General features: G+C 44.6%; 1 long non-coding RNA gene across 1 annotated transcript; it reads right to left on the bottom strand.

The window, feature by feature from the left end:
* Positions 1-3,464: 3,464 nt before the first annotated feature.
* Positions 3,465-16,333, bottom strand: LOC112550989. The gene is made up of 3 exons (XR_003095086.1): positions 11,772-16,333; positions 6,451-6,706; positions 3,465-3,517 (listed from the first exon to the last, which is right to left on the bottom strand). It is a non-coding gene; the product is annotated as an uncharacterized LOC112550989 (long non-coding RNA).
* Between the last annotated feature and the right edge of the window lie 516 nt (positions 16,334-16,849).

The raw sequence follows: 16,849 nt of genomic DNA, 5'->3' as shown, positions 1-16,849 counted from the left end.
ATAATGATGGCTCAGTTGTTTCAGAAAAGAGTGATCCTAAGCAATGAGCTGAATATTGTGAGGGCCTTTTTAAGTTTGACAGAGTGAAGATAAACAGGCTCTCAAAGACCTGGAAATTATAGCCTTGCCAGGGCAGAGAGACAACAAGGATGACATCTTGATGGAGTTGAGAAAATTATCAGAGGACTAAAGAAAAAACAAAAGCCCAGGAGTGGATAGCATATTTGTAGGGCAGATTGCAGAAGGAAGCAGAGATTTAATTAGGAAGCTGCATACAACAATATCTGGAAAGAAGAAAAGACCCCTGAAGAATGGGGAAAGTTGATCTGGGTGATGAGAGCCAAGAAAAGAGACTGCACAAATTACAAGATGATCTCTCTGGTCACCCACCTGAGTACAGTACACCTCACAGTGTTTCTTAAAAGATTCACAACCTAGATAGTAAAAACTTATTGTAGGGGCAGGCAAGTTTCCACAAAGACAGCAGGATGGAGCAGCAAATCTTGGGCCCAGAGCTGATGAAAAAATAAAGAAAGTTTGATAGGATGTTCATCAACCTCAAAACAGGAATGTCAGGAGCTGGGAAAAAATACTGTTCACTAGGGCACCCCAAGAAGGACAAGGAACAATGGCCATAAACTTTTAGAGGATAGTTTCAGGTTGGATGTAAGGAATAATTTATTTACAGTAAGGGTGACCAGAATCTGGAATAGACTTCCAAAGGAGGTGGTGCAGTCCCCAACCGTGGAAGTCTTCAAAAGAAGACTGAACAGACACCTTGCTGGGATCATTTGATCTCAGCAGTATTCCTGCCCAGAGCAGGGTGTTTTGACTTGATCTTTTGAGGTCCCTTCCAGCCCTTAATGTCTATGATTTTATATGATTCTATGAAAATAACATCAACTCAGTATGGTACAGTGTGGGCTGTGAGCAAGAAGCTGCTATAGCCACGATCAAAAACATTTATAAAGAGGTGATGTTTGCAATCCTGGTAAATAGTAAGCTAAGCTGCTGTTCAAGATGATGATCAGCTACAGAGTGAACAGAAATCTCCTTCCTGACCTGTCTTGACAGATTGATGGATGGAGTTGAAACAACCGAAGGTGTTGGAATAAGGTTCATGGCAGAGAGACTATGGTCTGATAGACACAGAGAACAAAGGCTTGCAGAGCCTTATTGATGCCTCCACAGGACTGTCAAATGATTTGGGCTGTTTAACAACATGTACAAGACAATGGGAAAACAAATACTCTAAGGAGATTGGAAGGAAGATACAGCTGGTGTAGGCAGCCCTGAGTGACCTGAAGTCAATAAGGCGAGATGAGGGAATCTCCCAACACACAAAAATCAGAATGCTCAAGGCACGTGTACGCTCAATCCTGCTCTATTTGACAGAAACATGCACCTTTAGGAAGGCTGATGCACAAAGACAGTTGGCCTTTGAAATTAAATGTTATGATGAGAGCACACCAGAAGTGAAACAAGCGGAAATGGGATCACAGTGAAAGGAAAAGTCATTGCCTCCATAATGAGAAGGAAGCTACAGCTGTTTGGAAACATGTGTCAAGTAAAGGATGACCACCTGCTAAAGACCATGCTTCTCAGTCTCAGAGGACCAGATCAAGAAGCAGACTATACAATGGTATAGTGCAACAAGGGCCTACAGACACTTTATGCTGAAGGGTGAGTCAGAGCATAAAGGAGATGTAGAGAACAATGCATGACTGACCCCTACAGATGCTACAGGCTATGGGGTGGGGAGGGAAGAGGGTTTAGCTGTTTATGACTGTGGTTATCTTCATTCTACAGTAAATTCTTCTGAACATTTCATAGTATTATTGAAAGTGACTTTATTTATGTGGCTCAAATAATGAATGGCTATGTTCCAGCACATGCAACGGGCTATTCACTATTCTGTCATTCATTCTGCTAGTCTCAGTTCATTGTGACAGCATATCCATTTTGGTGGTGTTAAAGACAGAGCTGTCCTGAGTTGAAAATGATCTATATTAAATGCTTTTGGAAAGGCAACACATAAAGACTCTTGTAAAATTTTGTTTAAGTGGCACAATCTTGGGGATAGATTTCTTAAAATTCTATCCAATTTCCATGTTCCAAAGACCCCATAAATACAGTATATTCCAGTTTTCATGCTACTCCATATCAGGAATCAGCACATGGATAGAATTTTTATTGACTGACCTTTGGAAGAGCAGGAGTTGGGGGGGGAAGTGGCAGGGAGAGAAAGCCAGGGTAGGCAGTGGGGGGCAGAGGCAGTGGGGCCCAGTGGGGTGGAGCAGCAGCTCCAGCTCTGACTGACTCCAACCCTGAGCCCAGGTTAGGACTGAAACCACCCCTGAGCCACAGCAGTTGCCTTCTTCCCCCCTCCTCCCCTCCCCACCCCCCCACCCCAACAGCTTGTACTCAAAATTCAGCATCAGGAACTTTTCTCCCACATGTTGAAAAAAAAAATGGTCTTGGATTTGCGTAAATATGGTACATTTAATTACCGCAAATGTTGTTCCCTCACTCTTGATCATGTTCAGGAATTCCAACAATCAGCACAGTGCCATCACTGACACCCTCAGCAATATCAACTTCCCATTTATAGTATCTAAAATATGACCTCTAAGCTTCTATAAGGTGATTGTTTTATGTCTGTAACTACTAAGTATACATTATTGATTAAGACTGCATTTAAAATGTTAGCAATATAGATGAAGGTACACTTTGGAAGAGTAAATATTAATTCTGGTACTACTTACCATGAAGAAATACAACTCACTTCATTCAGCATAACCACAAAGGCCCTAAACTTTAAGTTTAATCTGTTTTGAATTCAATTTCATTGTAAAAAAAATGGGTAACATAACCTCAAAGATGAGCATTTAAATGTATACAAGTCAGAAAACTGAATTGTTAAGGCTTCTGCAGCAGTGCTATCAGAAACAAATCACACTTGTGACATATGGTTAAAACCTACGGTGTTATTCATGCAAAGGTCCCTTTGACTCAAGAAGCATAGCTATTGAAATAAATACATGGTTGTTCAAAGGGTGTACTTGGTAGCCGTGTTGGTCCGAGACAAAAAGACATACAAAAAACTAGAACTCTTGGCTCCAAAATGATCTTTTATTAGACCAACTGGAAAATGGCAAGAAAATTGTCCTTTTCTGCAAGCTTTTGGGATCAAAGTCCCTTCGTCAGGCTCTGGGAAAAGTGTAGATGGTACAAGATGGTAAAAAGTCCCCATAGGTAGGAAATAAACTTCATTTTGCACAGAGGGAGCTGAAGATGGAAGTCTGTCCCTCTGGGTCCATGAGAGTGTCTTTGTGAGCTGTGTTGAGTAGCTCTTTGATGTGTTGATCAGGTAGAATTCCTTCCCTGGAGGTGTCAGATGGCAGGCAGGGAGGCAAAAAAAACTTCCTTGTTGTTCTGCAATGAAGCTTAAAATCCAAAATCGGCTAAAATTCGGCATCTTCCATGTTTCAGGGGTGTACTTGGTAGCCGTGTTGGTCTGAGACAAAAAGACACGTTGTTTAAAGGCATATATGCTTCCTTTGGACATCAGTGTGTTTATTTGGCACCTCTATTTGCCTGTGCAGCAGTGGCAGATTTTTGCCTAAAATCATGCACGATCATCCCTAAGATGATCACATCAGTTAGCAGGGCCCTCCTGTGGCACAAAGTTGACATAGCAATCCTTTATGCCAGAAGACTAGGGGCTAAAGAAAGCAAATACAGATTTCCCTCTATTTATGTGGGTTCTATATATGCAATTTCTCTCTTATGCAATGACCCTTGTTATACCCTGGAACAGGGTGGCTTCCTTGTCAGGTCTCTGCCTTGCTTCTGGGGTAACTGCCCGCTTCACTTGCCTTCCACGCCTTGATGGAAAAATTTGAGAATTGTTACTAAGGCGGGAGGCTACCCATTACTCACCCTGCTGACAGGGGCCTTAATCCCTGCTCTGACCTGCCCTCCATGGGTCCTATGCCTCGCAGATGTTGCTCTGTGTGTTACCTCTCCAGCTTACAGCAAGAGCAAACTGGGCACACAGTTATAGTTCTACCCTGCTCTTCCAAAGGGCCACTTACACACCACCCCTCTCTCACCGGGGTCCCCTTCACTCTGCTGGCTCTCACCCAGCCTCTTTCATACTGCCCTGTCTCTTGGGCCACAATCATACCGCCCGGCCTTGCTGGGCTTATCTCACCATGCCTCAGTCAGCCCCGGAGCGGTCTGTTGAGTGTCCCCCGCTACCCTCACCCGAGTGTTGACTGTGCAATTCTACAACTGCTGGCTTACTTTGCTTCTGGCCCCTCACTGGGCCACTATGCCCCCACTGGGCCTCTTCAATCGCCCACACTCAAGGGGTCTCCTCCCCTGCCCTCTTGATACTCTCAAAGCAGCCTCTCAACCTGATGTTACCTCCTTCCTCCTGCAACAAACTGCAGCCCAACTTATATCCCTGGGTCCAAAATGGCTGCCCTCCTCAGGCACCTGGCTGCTGCCTGTTTTCTGCCCTTAAAGTGGCAGGCACCAAAAGTGCCCTGCCACATACCCAGCTTCATTATATATGAAGTAAAGTCACTCTTATGTGATTGGCTCCGGAGCGCCGCTTGTCCCCACTCACCCCAGCCCCTGGGTTGCGCCATGCCGTGGTGCAGGCAGGTGGTGTCGGCTGCTCCCAGGGCTGCTGCAGCAGGTACGGGGGTGAGTGGGGAGAAACGGAGGCCCAGGGCGCGGCGAGGTAAGTCTGGGGGGGAAGGGGCAGGGGAGGGACACGGTGCAGTCCGTCAGTCGCTCCTGGGGCTGCAGCAAGGACCAAAACAGAGGAAAGTGTGAATGGGTGTGGGGTGTGGCTCTTGCTGCTACACGCACCCCGGGAGGGCTGCAGACTGCGGGGTTGCGCCAGGCTCTGCACACAGGATGAGAGCAGGTTGCTGGCTGGGCCCAGCAGCAGCACCGGGCTCTTCCTAATGTTCAGGGCTGGTGGCAGCCTACTCTCGTCCTGCTACAGACTGGGGCTGCAGGCCGCTGCAGGCTGGGGCCAGCGGCACTGGGCTCTTCCCGGTGCTCGGTGTCGGCACTGGGAGGGAAGGTTGGGGGGGGACTATGGTGAATGTTGGGGTGGCAGCAGCCCCTCCCATCACTGCAGCCCATCCTGAGTGCCAGGAAGAGTCTGGTGTCACCACCAGGCTCAGCCTGCAATGGCTGCCAGCCCCAGCCTGCTCTCATCGTGCTGCAGCCTGCTGCCCACCCTGAATGCTGGGAAGAGCCCGGTGCTGCCCCTGGCCCCAGCCTGCAGCAGGATGAGAGCAGGCTGCCACCAGCCTCAAGCACCAGAAAGAGCCCAGTGCCATCACTGGTCCCAGCTTACAGTGGGATGAGAGCAGGCTGCCACCCACCCCGAGTGCCAGGAAGAGCTGAGTGTCTGGAAGCAGCGGACGCTGCCTGCTTGCAGCTGCTGGGCTGCGCTGCACCCCTCTCTCCACCTCTTCCCTAGCCCCAGACACTCTCCCTCCCCCACTCCCCGCCATGGAAACATATCCCTATTTGTTACATTATAAACTGGGTTCCCTTTATGCAATTTTGATTATGCATCTACCATATAAATTGAGGGAAACCTGTACAGTAGAAGAGCCTTCCTAGGTTTAGGTTACTGATCCCACTGTAAAAATGAGGGTTTGCAAATCAACAGCAAATGGAGCTGCCCAGCTGATTGCATAGGACTGCTGAGCTGCCCAGCTGATTGCTATTTTGAAAGGCATCACTTCTCTGATTAGCTGTGCAGGGCTGCTGATGAACTCCAGCTACATGGAGAAGCAGCACTGCTGAAATAAAAGCCAAAGCTAAAAGCTGAGCAGGTTGGTGTTAATTTGGCAACCTTCTGTAAATCAAGCAGGTTGTGAATCACCCTGATGCAAACAATCCAGGTTCTACTGTAGAATTAAAGCCAAGCTGCAGCCCACAAGCCCCCACCTGCCAGTTTGGCCCTTTGGGGTCATTAGCAGTAGCTGTAACTTAGACCATCTCTAATTTATATCAGGAGTTTAGACAAATCCACCACTGCCCCTTTGACGAGAGAGTATTTGCAAGCCTTCCTAAACTGTGCTGTTAGCTCCTTAGCAGCAGATGATTTGAATCAAACTGTTTCTGTTCCATTGGAATTCAATAGCAAATTTTGCAAAGGACCAGTATCCTTTGCTACATAAGAACAGTAGCAAGACATTTATGTATTTAAAAAATTATACCATTGGGAAGGGTTATAATTCTTTAACTAAGATCATAAGAATGGTTTGTATTTACTTATACCAAGGAAATGCAAAAAATTCCAAGGCTTTTTTTTTTTTTTTAATAGTTTCATTCATTAGATTGGCAAGAAAGAACAGCAATTTAAATTGGCTTCACCATAATTTGGAATAAAACCAGACACACAAAATTCACCTTATAATTCACCTTTTGAGTCAGCATCTTGTTCTGTACATCTGGTCACAGCATCTTTCAGAACTTTGATCCATATATATATATTTTACCCTCTCAAATCAAAACACAGATGGTTGGAGCCAGAATGAAAAGTTTTGGTTTTTGTAACAAAAGTCCTTTATTTTTTTGCAATTTTACTTGTATCACTTGCCTAGCATATTTCTCAGCAGGAGATTGAAGAGTTCCCTTTATAGTTAAAAATAAGACAGCTTACTCACTGGAAATAAAAGAAAGAAATACAGACCATAAAAAAATAACAAATCTCAATTACTAATTGAAATTATTTTAACTACTAGCTAAAATAAATAGATGCAGATATAATAAAGCAGACTATAAATAACACTTCTTTAACTATAATTATATTATAGGAGATGGATTATAATAGTACAACAAAGGACCCAATCCAGCAGACCTTCAAGGAAAATTCTCATTGAAACCACTGGTGCTAATGCTGATAGAAGATTTTCCTGAGAAATAATGAGGCCTACAGTTAAGCACACTGATTTAGAACTCAACCTCTAGAAAAGCTGAACAATCCAAAGCAAACTGAGGCCAGCTTGGGTATGTGTTGCAACTGATATTCATGGGAGAGTGTAATTTGATTCTACCTTGTGGATGTGTCTTCAAGTGCCCCTGACTGTGCAGTTGCTACTGCAGAGTCATTTAGTACTTGATAAATGTACTAAATGTAGCATTCAAGCAGACATTGGGGGACGCTGTCCTTTTGCAACTATCTATGTAGTGCAAAGGAGAAGAAACAAAAAATCTGGATAAAGTTGTTCAGTCTGGAACTAATAATGCCCCTTTGTAAGATGCACATAATCAACAAATAACTAAGTTCCTAAGATCCACTCCCTGCCATTTTACCATATGCAAAGGGTTTAATCTGGCATGAACTATGTGTTATCAAGTTTCTCAAGCATCTTTCATTTCAAGGAATGCCATTCATTTGAGTTCTGAAGTTACCTTTATTCCACATAAATGTGATATCCTCTCACTTTTATAGCTGAAAATGACTTTGAGTAGAAATGCAGAATAACGAAACTACATTTATATACCATTTTAGCCTTATGTGCATCCTGCATCCTTGTAAATTTTGCAAAGTAGGGGCCTAATTCCAATGAACTATCAGTGGGATTAGGTCCTGCAACACTGCAGACTTAGAGCCATGGGCATTCACTCCCAAATATCTTCCTACTCAGAATTCTCCACTGTTTGTTGATAGCTTTCTCTCTTTCCTGCCTTGTGTCAAGGCCCTATGGACTACAGCCAAGCATTTCTCTCAATGTTTTATAACCAGAAAATTCTTTAGACTTGGCATTTTTATGTCTTTCAGAGATTACAAAAGAAAAAAGAATCATTGTACTTTAAACAATCTTTCAGGTTGAGGCAGTAATTATTTATATGGGAAGGAAGGTTTTACCAGTTCTTAAAGACTGCAAATGGAATCAGATTTCCCCTTTCCATTAGGTGAAGGGCAAGAATGAATACCACAACTCATCCAGTGGGTCTATTAATGGAGGCTCTGTTAATTTGCAGTTGATGACTGAGCTTAAGAAAGCCAATTTGCTTTATATGTTCATCATTCAGTATACTTTCCAAGCATTCAAAAATGGGAATAATAATGATAATGCACCTTTTTTCCATCATCCCATATCAGATACAGCTTGATTAGCTTCTGTGCAGGTGGATATTTATGTATAGATGTTATTGAAGGAAAGCCTTGTAAAAAAAAGTTTATGATTTTTACATATATTTTGGAGAGTTAAGGTGTGCAGGTACTTTGCTCTTTTGAGAAAACAGGTTCTGTAGTGCACATCCAGCTTCTGCCATAGCTTTCCTTTCACTCCTACTCAGGCACCCTCCACTGACTGGTTGATAATTTCTTTGCTCAAGCAACATGCAAATGTCTCAGGAGCCAATGATTACAGAGGAGAAAGAAATCTGTCAGGTAGGTAGGACTAGTCACAAGGACAACCTGAATATCAGGATACAAATCTTGATTTACACTCTTTAGTCATGTTGGAGCTGATGTAGAGAGAAGAAAGTTTAGAGTAATGTACTGCTAAGCAGACAGGCTGCTACATTTTGTAGCATCTGGATTTTTTCAGGTGCAGAGTTTTCTAGGTTGAGTCTCAAATGGCCGGTATCTCCCAGAACAAGAGGTAAACCAATGTTTCCATTTCCAGTTCTATGGCTCCCCTTTCTCTTTCAGAGCTGCCTTGTCTTACCACCTTTCTCTAGCTTTTCATATTGCTGTGTGACAGGCTGGCTGGCAGTGACTTAGCTCAGGGGTTTTGAAGAGGCAAAAGATGATTGGAGGACTTGGGATTCCTTTTCCTCACCAATCAGGCCCCAGAGACTCACCCTCCATGTCCCCTGATTGGCCCCTTGGGTCACCTGGAGGGGGATAAAAGAGGCAGCGTGGCTGACTCAAGACAGACCAGTGAGGGACCACAAGGAAGGAGCTTCAAAGAGCTGGGCCAGTGCAGTGGAAGCAGTTGCCCCAGAAGAGCCTGAAGGAGTGGGACCTGTAGGCAGCAGTTGGACCCTCAGGAGTGCAGCATGCGGCCGGCAGGAGAGGCTCCCCGCTGTGCTCCAGGATCACCTATGAGAGGCTGTGGCCAGCAGGAAAGGCTCCCCCTGCTCCAGCAAGGATCTGAGCAGTGACCTGAGAGGTTCCCAGCTCTGCTTCCAGTTCCTCCAATAAGAGACCAGGCAGTGCGACATGAGGCCGGGGTTCTGGGAAGGTCAAGACCCCTAGCAGTTTGTAACAGTGCCACCAGTAGTGGCTGTATAGCAGTGTTTCTGTCTATCATGTGGGAGATTTGAGTTCAAGTCCCAGCTAGGGTGACTTGGGGTGAGTGAACTAACAAGAAGAAAATCTTCTTGCAGTGGAAAGGGGCCATTGTGTTTTCCCCCTTTCTCCCCCTCCAGGTACCTAGGCCCTATACTTCCTTGTCATTTGACATTTTGTATTTGTGCCTTTTTATATTTCACCAACCAGTATGGTTTGCTCTGCTGTTTTTTGTTCTATATTTTGTTAGCCCTTTTGTCAATGATTGTAAGTGTCTAACCTTTGTTGAATCCTGCCCCCTCAGGGTGTTGTAGTGTCCCCTATACCCCCTGGTTTATGCCTGTTATGTTCCCAGTACTGTTCCCTCATTAAAAGGTATATGGTTAAGGTCCACTGGTGGTCTGGCTATGCTCTATAGGGGGGAGGACAGTCCCTACACCTCCCACAGCCCTTGTGCACCTGGTTTGATCCCTTCAATTGGAGAGGGGGGTACCTCTTGGAGTACCACCTGGGTTACAGCTGCATTTCTGGAAATTTGATTAAGGCTTTAAACCAGGACTAGTTTACTAATCCTGAGGCATCTCAGTCACTCAGGACCATTGGAACTCATTGGAACATAGTTGGTAAATATGCTCTGACAGCAGCAGAATTGGTCTGCTTTATGCCTGGCTTATGCCGGCACTAGTAATCCTCCACTTCCATGAGCAATAAACTCCCTTCTAAATCTCAAAGAAAAAGAATCTATTGCTGAAAGAAGTGTCAGAGCACAATGCACAATTTACTATAATTAATCAAAAGAACATTTGTGAGACCAGTGCTGTGGATGTAGGGCAATCATGCCCTATATCTCAATATGTCATCCATTTTGTTGAAGTTCTCCTCAGGGACTGAAACTGCCAAAGTAAAGGCACCATGTTTTCAAACCTCAATTGCTCCAGTTGCCTGTTTTGCTTTTGATGATGACACTAGTTGCCTCTGAGCATTGGCTAAAAGACCTACAGAACTTCCAAGTTCCTTGGAGGACAGTCTGTGTCACAGTAGTGACTGTTATTCTGTAACTCTCTTTATTTTGGCACACATGCACAAACCATTGTCATGAAGTAACTTCAAATTCCAGATTTTTAAAAATAGTAAAGAAAGTTAGTGCAACTGAAAAGTGACCACAGTAGTCTTCTGTTCATATCCTGTCCTGCAGCTGAATTGAGCTTAGTGGAAATCACAAGGAATGGGTGCAAAAAGCAACCTTGAGGCACCCTAGGCACATCTACACATGCTATTAATTTGACTGAATAAACTCTGGTACAGTTTGCACTGTAGTTTATTGTGCCTGGGTACTGTGTTTACATGTGCACACAGGACTGCAGCACATTGAGCTGAGGCAGAGCAGACCCAGCTGGCAGGGGTTAGCCTGCCAGCCTGGGGCTGCTCCAACTTGGCTCAACATGCTGCGAAGGGGCTGGCTGAGCCATGAAGGTGCTTCAGTGCAGGGCTAGCCAGCAGGCAGCTCCTGTACTGATGCACCCTTCTGTCCCAGCCAGTCCCATCAGCATCTACACGTACGCTGTGATGGAGTAAATAATGCTGCCAAAGAACAGCACTTGGGTTGACAAGTACTATCATATGGCAGCGTTTATTAGTTTACTGTGGCCTAACAGGGCTGCACATGTAGACACTGAGACTTTACTGCAGAGCTAATTGGACAACAACACAGTAAACATCTTGTGTAGATGCACTCCGAGTCCTTGGAGAAGCTAATTGCTGGTGTAATTCCACACAAGCAGACCAGCTGCCAAAGTTTATGCAGAAATGTTCCCATCATGTCAACTTTCCCTTGGAAATTCCATCTGCACTGTGGGCCTTGAAGGGAAATGATGGGGTAACAGTGCATTTTTTATTTTATATATTTTACACACACACACACACACACACACACACACACACACACACACACACACACACACACACACACACACACACACACACACACACACACACACACACACACACACACACACACACACACACACACACACACACACTATTCTTTTAGATAGGGAAAGGCTCCATTTTCAGTTGAATTGAGTTCAACTGCTGTAGATTTCTTTCTGCTGCTCCACTCCTCCCCTCTGTGCCTTCCCTGCAGCAGCTCTAGCAGCAGGGAGAGCATAGCAGCAGTGGTGGCACATGGTGTAGGAATGTAACAAGGTGAGAGGGAAAGGGGAGAAAGTAAGTCTGCTCACACTCTCCCCCAGAACATGGGTCGGGGCCTGCCTCCATTGTGAGTGGCTTCACTGAGATGCCACCCTAGCACGGAGCCAACCACTCATGCTATCTTGGCATGAAACCCAAAATAAATGCTTAGACTGTCCAGCAAGGGAAGCCCCAAGTGGGGAACCAGTGAAACCCAGCAATGCACTTGGAACTTGAAAGCCCCAGATTCCCATCTCCACCAGGAGCTTTCCCCACTCAATGAAGGCATGCTCACCTGCAGGGGACTGGAACACCATAACGCAGGAGGCTCTCATCCCTGACTGGCTGGTCACTTCATGAGGCTGCAGAAAGACAGGAACAGGTGTGAATGGAAAGACCCCTGGGTGGAAGGCCAAGAAACACGCACCAGAAATTGGAGAGGGGCAGACGCTCTGCCTGTATTTTTGTTTGTTTGTAAAGAACGGACTTTTAGGGATCCTGAGCAGAAAGATGGGAACTGAACATTAGCATACACACCCAAGCCAGGACTGGAAGGCTTGGTGTCCTATCAGATCTCCTAACTCAAACACAGGGCTTGAGTGACTCAATATAGACAAAGACGTATAGCCTCCCACTCGGGATGGTGTCAGCTAAAATGGGGTAGAACAGAGCTTTCCAAACTGTGCCACGACACATTAGTGTGTCGGCGGCAGTGTGTAGGTGTGTCGCGCGAAATGCAGAAAATTTTGCGGAAGGGCATCGCGGAGCTCCCTTACTCGCGTCTGCTTCCCTTGGCCCCTCCCCCGGAACTGAATTACTGTGTCGCGAAATGATGCATGTCTAAAAAGTGTGTCACCAACATGAAAAGTTTGGAAAGCTCTGGGGTAGAAGATTCCCCAGATTGCGTTGTGGGGGGGGAATACCTGGTCAATAGACCCCAGATGGCATGAAAGCAGCAAGTGTACTAGGTGACAAGGAGCGATGTGAATAGTGAGCTGGAAAAGCAAAGCCAGAGATACCAGCTGGGGAAAAGGGGAAGACTCCACTGAAGAACTTCTATCTTTTAACATTAGGTTGCAGGGAGCAAGTCAGAAGGTGGGACTGACCCCTTTGGTCTGAGGATGGTAACAGGGGAGCCAGCTGGCCTCAGCCGTGACCTCTTACAAGGAGCAATGGACAGAGATTCACTGCTGTAAGGAGAAAGATGTCCCCTCCTTTTTTCTTGGCTGCCAAAAATCAGTATTTAAATGGCTGCTTGACACGTGTCAGCAACAAGAAAAGCTGCAGCAGCAAACTTCTGGCTGCTGCTCTTGCATCATGTGTTGCTGGCACCCAGTATTATATGGTATCGACTAGTTATACCTCTGCTCCGTTTACTTGTACTGATTTAAATGTGATCATACAATTCAATATTTTTAATACATAAGGGGGTGTTTCAGTTGATTGGTTCAAGTAGCCAGGTTTATTGTGGACATAGGAATGTTGAATTGTAAGGGCAAGAGGCAGCTGGAGTGCAAGGACTTCCATACTACCTTATGGTGACTGAAAACTAGCCTGTGGTCCTGACTGTGCTGACTCCCTGAGACTAGGCTTTTCAGTATAACAACGCACCATCCAACAATGATTTGTGCTGCAAATTAAGTTTTGGTTTGTAACAATGCTTATGTAGGTGGTATACTTGGTACGACTGGTTGCTTAGCAACTTAATTTCAGATAGGGAAATTTAATTTCTTTTATTATTATTATTACTTCTTAACAGACAGACACAAGTAATAAATTCTTCCATTTGGCTACCCGGGAAGAACTGCACATCTAGCATTTAAACTTTTCCTCAGAGCTAAAGCGACAGGATTCTGAAGTCACAAGAGAAAAAATGTAAGGAAAATACAGAATGTAGGCCAAAATTCAGCCTACCTTTAAGTTATAATTAAACAGAGGAATGTCCCAAAATTCTAATAATTTAATTTAAGAATCCACGGCTTTTCTGCTGAAAATAATAAGCCTTGTTCAAAGGAGTATAGAAATAATGCATGAACATCACATCTTTACAAAAAAAGCAGTCCCTTTCTCAAAGCCCTTACAATGCAAAGAATTCCTGGAATCATGTAAGCAGGTGTCCCCACATTAGAGAAGAGAAACTGAAAGGCAACAAAGATCCGTGGGACAAATATCCTATTATCTGGCCCAATACTGCCTGTGGATCTTAGACTGGACTAATACACTGCACATGGCATACCTCCGCCTGGCCCCACATGCCACATGCAGCATGTGCTGGCCCCAGCCCCATGCGTTATATGCAGTGCATGAAGCTGGTCTAGTACACAGGGCTGAAGCTGGTGCATACGCTGTATGTGGAGCTGGTCTGGTGCGTGCTGCATGCACTGTGTGGGGCTGCAGCTGGCATGTGTGCTACAAGCATACGCTGTATGTGGAGCTGGTCTGGTGCATGCTGCATGCACTGTGTGGGGCTGCAGCTGGCATGTGTGCTACAATGCAGCCAGTGTAAGGCGTGCCCTGCATGCAATGTCCATGCCAGACCAGCCCTGCACGCTGGATCTGGCATGTGGAGCGGGTCTGTGGACTCAACCAAGTCCGCAGACCAGCCCCACACCCCTCATCTGGCCCACAGGCCTGATGAGCTTGATACCCCCGTCTTACAGTGAAAAAACATTCAGTAAAGATGCCCTGTTGGGAAAATGTCGCTCCCCTCTATTGAAAAGCTTCTGTAACACAGCAAGGTATCGGGCAGCAGCAGTGGGAAGGGCAGGAGCTTGTTGTTCAGGTTGCTCTCATCTCTTTCCAGTAGGCAAAGATCTCTCTCTCCTACAAGCATCTCACACAGAATGAGTATGTGGGTGGCTCGAGGCTCCAGCCAGTGTTTAGAGTGCCACCCAGTGTTGTGCACAATACTAAATGGGGACAGGGATACCAGTGTCAGTGTAACAGTTTTCACCCAGAGAGAAGGCTCTGCTATAGAACGCAGATCTAAAATCTAAAAAATTACCGAAGCAGAAAGCTCTATTTTTGCAAGTATTTCAGAATGCAATGAGTAAAGTCCACATTTCTAAGGGGAGAGCAGTTTCTTATGCAAATTATACCTCAATAGAAATCTCTAAGGAGAGGAAATTGAGATAACTGTCTAATGCAGGAGTTTGCAACCTGCAGCCCACAAGCTGACTAGAGTCTGTGGACATGGGGCTTCAGCAACATTCAGTGGTAGGGGGCTTTGGCTGTGGGCACTTCCCTCATGCCACCAGAGAGACAAGTGACAGTGGCAGCCTCGTCCTAGCATCCAACCCCCCGCCCACATACCTCTGACTCAGGGTGGGTCATTCTGGTTCACAGAGATAACAGGTTGCCTACCTCTGGTCTGATCAGACTAAGGGCTGATGCACACAGATTTGCACTGTGAATTAAAAACATATTAATCATTTTAGTGTAGACTTTATTTTATTTTGGAAAAAAGTAGCTAAAGCTAATTTATCTAAAGTCATTAGTAAAGCAATTGGCACTAGCCATTTTTATTCTAAAAAACAGTCATACACATACTTGCACTTGAATTAATCACAGCAACTTTTGTAATTTTGTATGTTTGTGGTAAGTCAGTGCTAAACAGATATAACACTGAAAGTATCACTGGAGATATCACATAACTGCAGTGTTCAGTGTCATATCTATGTATGACATGTTAAGTCAAGTGTTAGCCACTCCTAGAAGCCAAGCCTAATCCAGTTAATTGGATCAAATAATTATTCTAGTTGATTTGTCAACTCCTAAATTTTTTATGCATGCATGATGGAATTACCTGACATACCAGATAGGCAAATATAAATGAAATCTTAGAACTATTACTTACCAGATCTACATTGAACAGCACTCCAAACCCAAATACAATCATAAGTGTGTAGAGCTGAATATCATGCAGATTTCCCACCCTGTGGGAATTCTAAAGATTTTTAATTTTTTGCCCACCCCGACTTGTGACAAAAGGCAAAAATCTAAAAAATGTTTGTAAACCAAAAATTCACTTCCAGTACATTGAAATGGTTTCTTCTGACAAGTTTCAAAACATTTTGTTTCTATTTTAACTTTTTCTTTTTAATGGTAATTAGCCTAAACGTTTAAATGAAAAATCATTTTCAACTGGAAAACAGGAACTTTTTTTTTAAATATCAACACAAAATATTTAGAAACTTTAAAAAAAATGTTTCAGTTGGGCTTTCATCAATGCCAACCTTTCTTGCAAACAGTCCATTAGCAATGAATTGGGATGTTCCAGCATTTTGTCAGAAAATTCCTAACCAGCTCCAAATATAGGTAGATGTAAATACCAGGCATACCGTAGCAATGCCAACAGCAGTGACAGGCAAAGTTTCTTTAACCGCATTTTGAAAACAATTTTGAAAAGTTTGGATAATGTGATTGATCAGGCTGACTTATAGTTTCCAGTATCTTTATCCACACTCTCTGCAAATGTCATTACCCTGCCTCCCACCACTGGGGATACACTTTCTTTCCTCAGACCTCACAAGGGAGCTTTGTTACTACATGGCAGCAGATCCTTAATTATAGAGGGAAATAATCTGTTCAAATATACTGCCAGATGTGAAAGCAAAGGTCACAATTACACAACCAAGTGTAAGAAGTGAAATGTGCTACATCTTTTCACAAGAAGGTCCCATGCCATGGCATAATCAATTTCACAACAGTGTCCTACACGCTACTGATTTGTTTCAGTACGCATTCATAGAATCATAGAAAATGAGGGTTGGAAGGGACCTCGGGAGGTCATCTAGTCCAACCCCCTGATCAAAGCAGGACCAGCCCCACCTATATGATCGCAACCAAGGCTTTGTCTAGCCAGGTCTTCAGCTCTTAAAACCTCCCAAGAACGGCCCCTCCCCAGCCGCTCTAGGTAACCTGTTCCAGTGCTTTACTACCCTCCAAGCGAGAAAGTTTTTCCTAGTATCTAACCTAAACTTCACTTGCTGCAACTTGAGACCATTGCTCCTTGTTCTGTCATCTACCACCACTGAGAACAGTCAAGCGCCATCCTCTTTGGAACCACCTTTCAGGTAGTTGAAGGCTCCTATTAAATCCCCTCTCAGTCTTCTCTTCTCCAGACTAAATAAGCCCAGTTCCCCCAGCCCCCTAACCATTTTCATTGTGCTCCACTGGTTTCTCTCCAATTTGTTCACATCCTTTCTGTAGTGGGGCCCCAAAACTGGACACACTGCTCCAGATGCGGCCTCACCAGTGCCAAATAGGAGAGAAATAATCACTTCCCTTGATTTGTTGGCAACACTCCTACCAATGCAGCCCAGTATGTTATTAGTCTTCTTGGCAACAGGGGCACACTGTTGACTCATATTC

The sequence above is a fragment of the Alligator sinensis genome, unplaced genomic scaffold, assembly GCF_000455745.1.
Source record: "Alligator sinensis unplaced genomic scaffold, ASM45574v1 scaffold633_1, whole genome shotgun sequence".
Taxonomy (NCBI): domain Eukaryota; kingdom Metazoa; phylum Chordata; order Crocodylia; family Alligatoridae; genus Alligator; species Alligator sinensis.
Note: the sequence above shows the minus strand (reverse complement) of the source record. Positions and strands in the feature narration are given on the sequence as shown.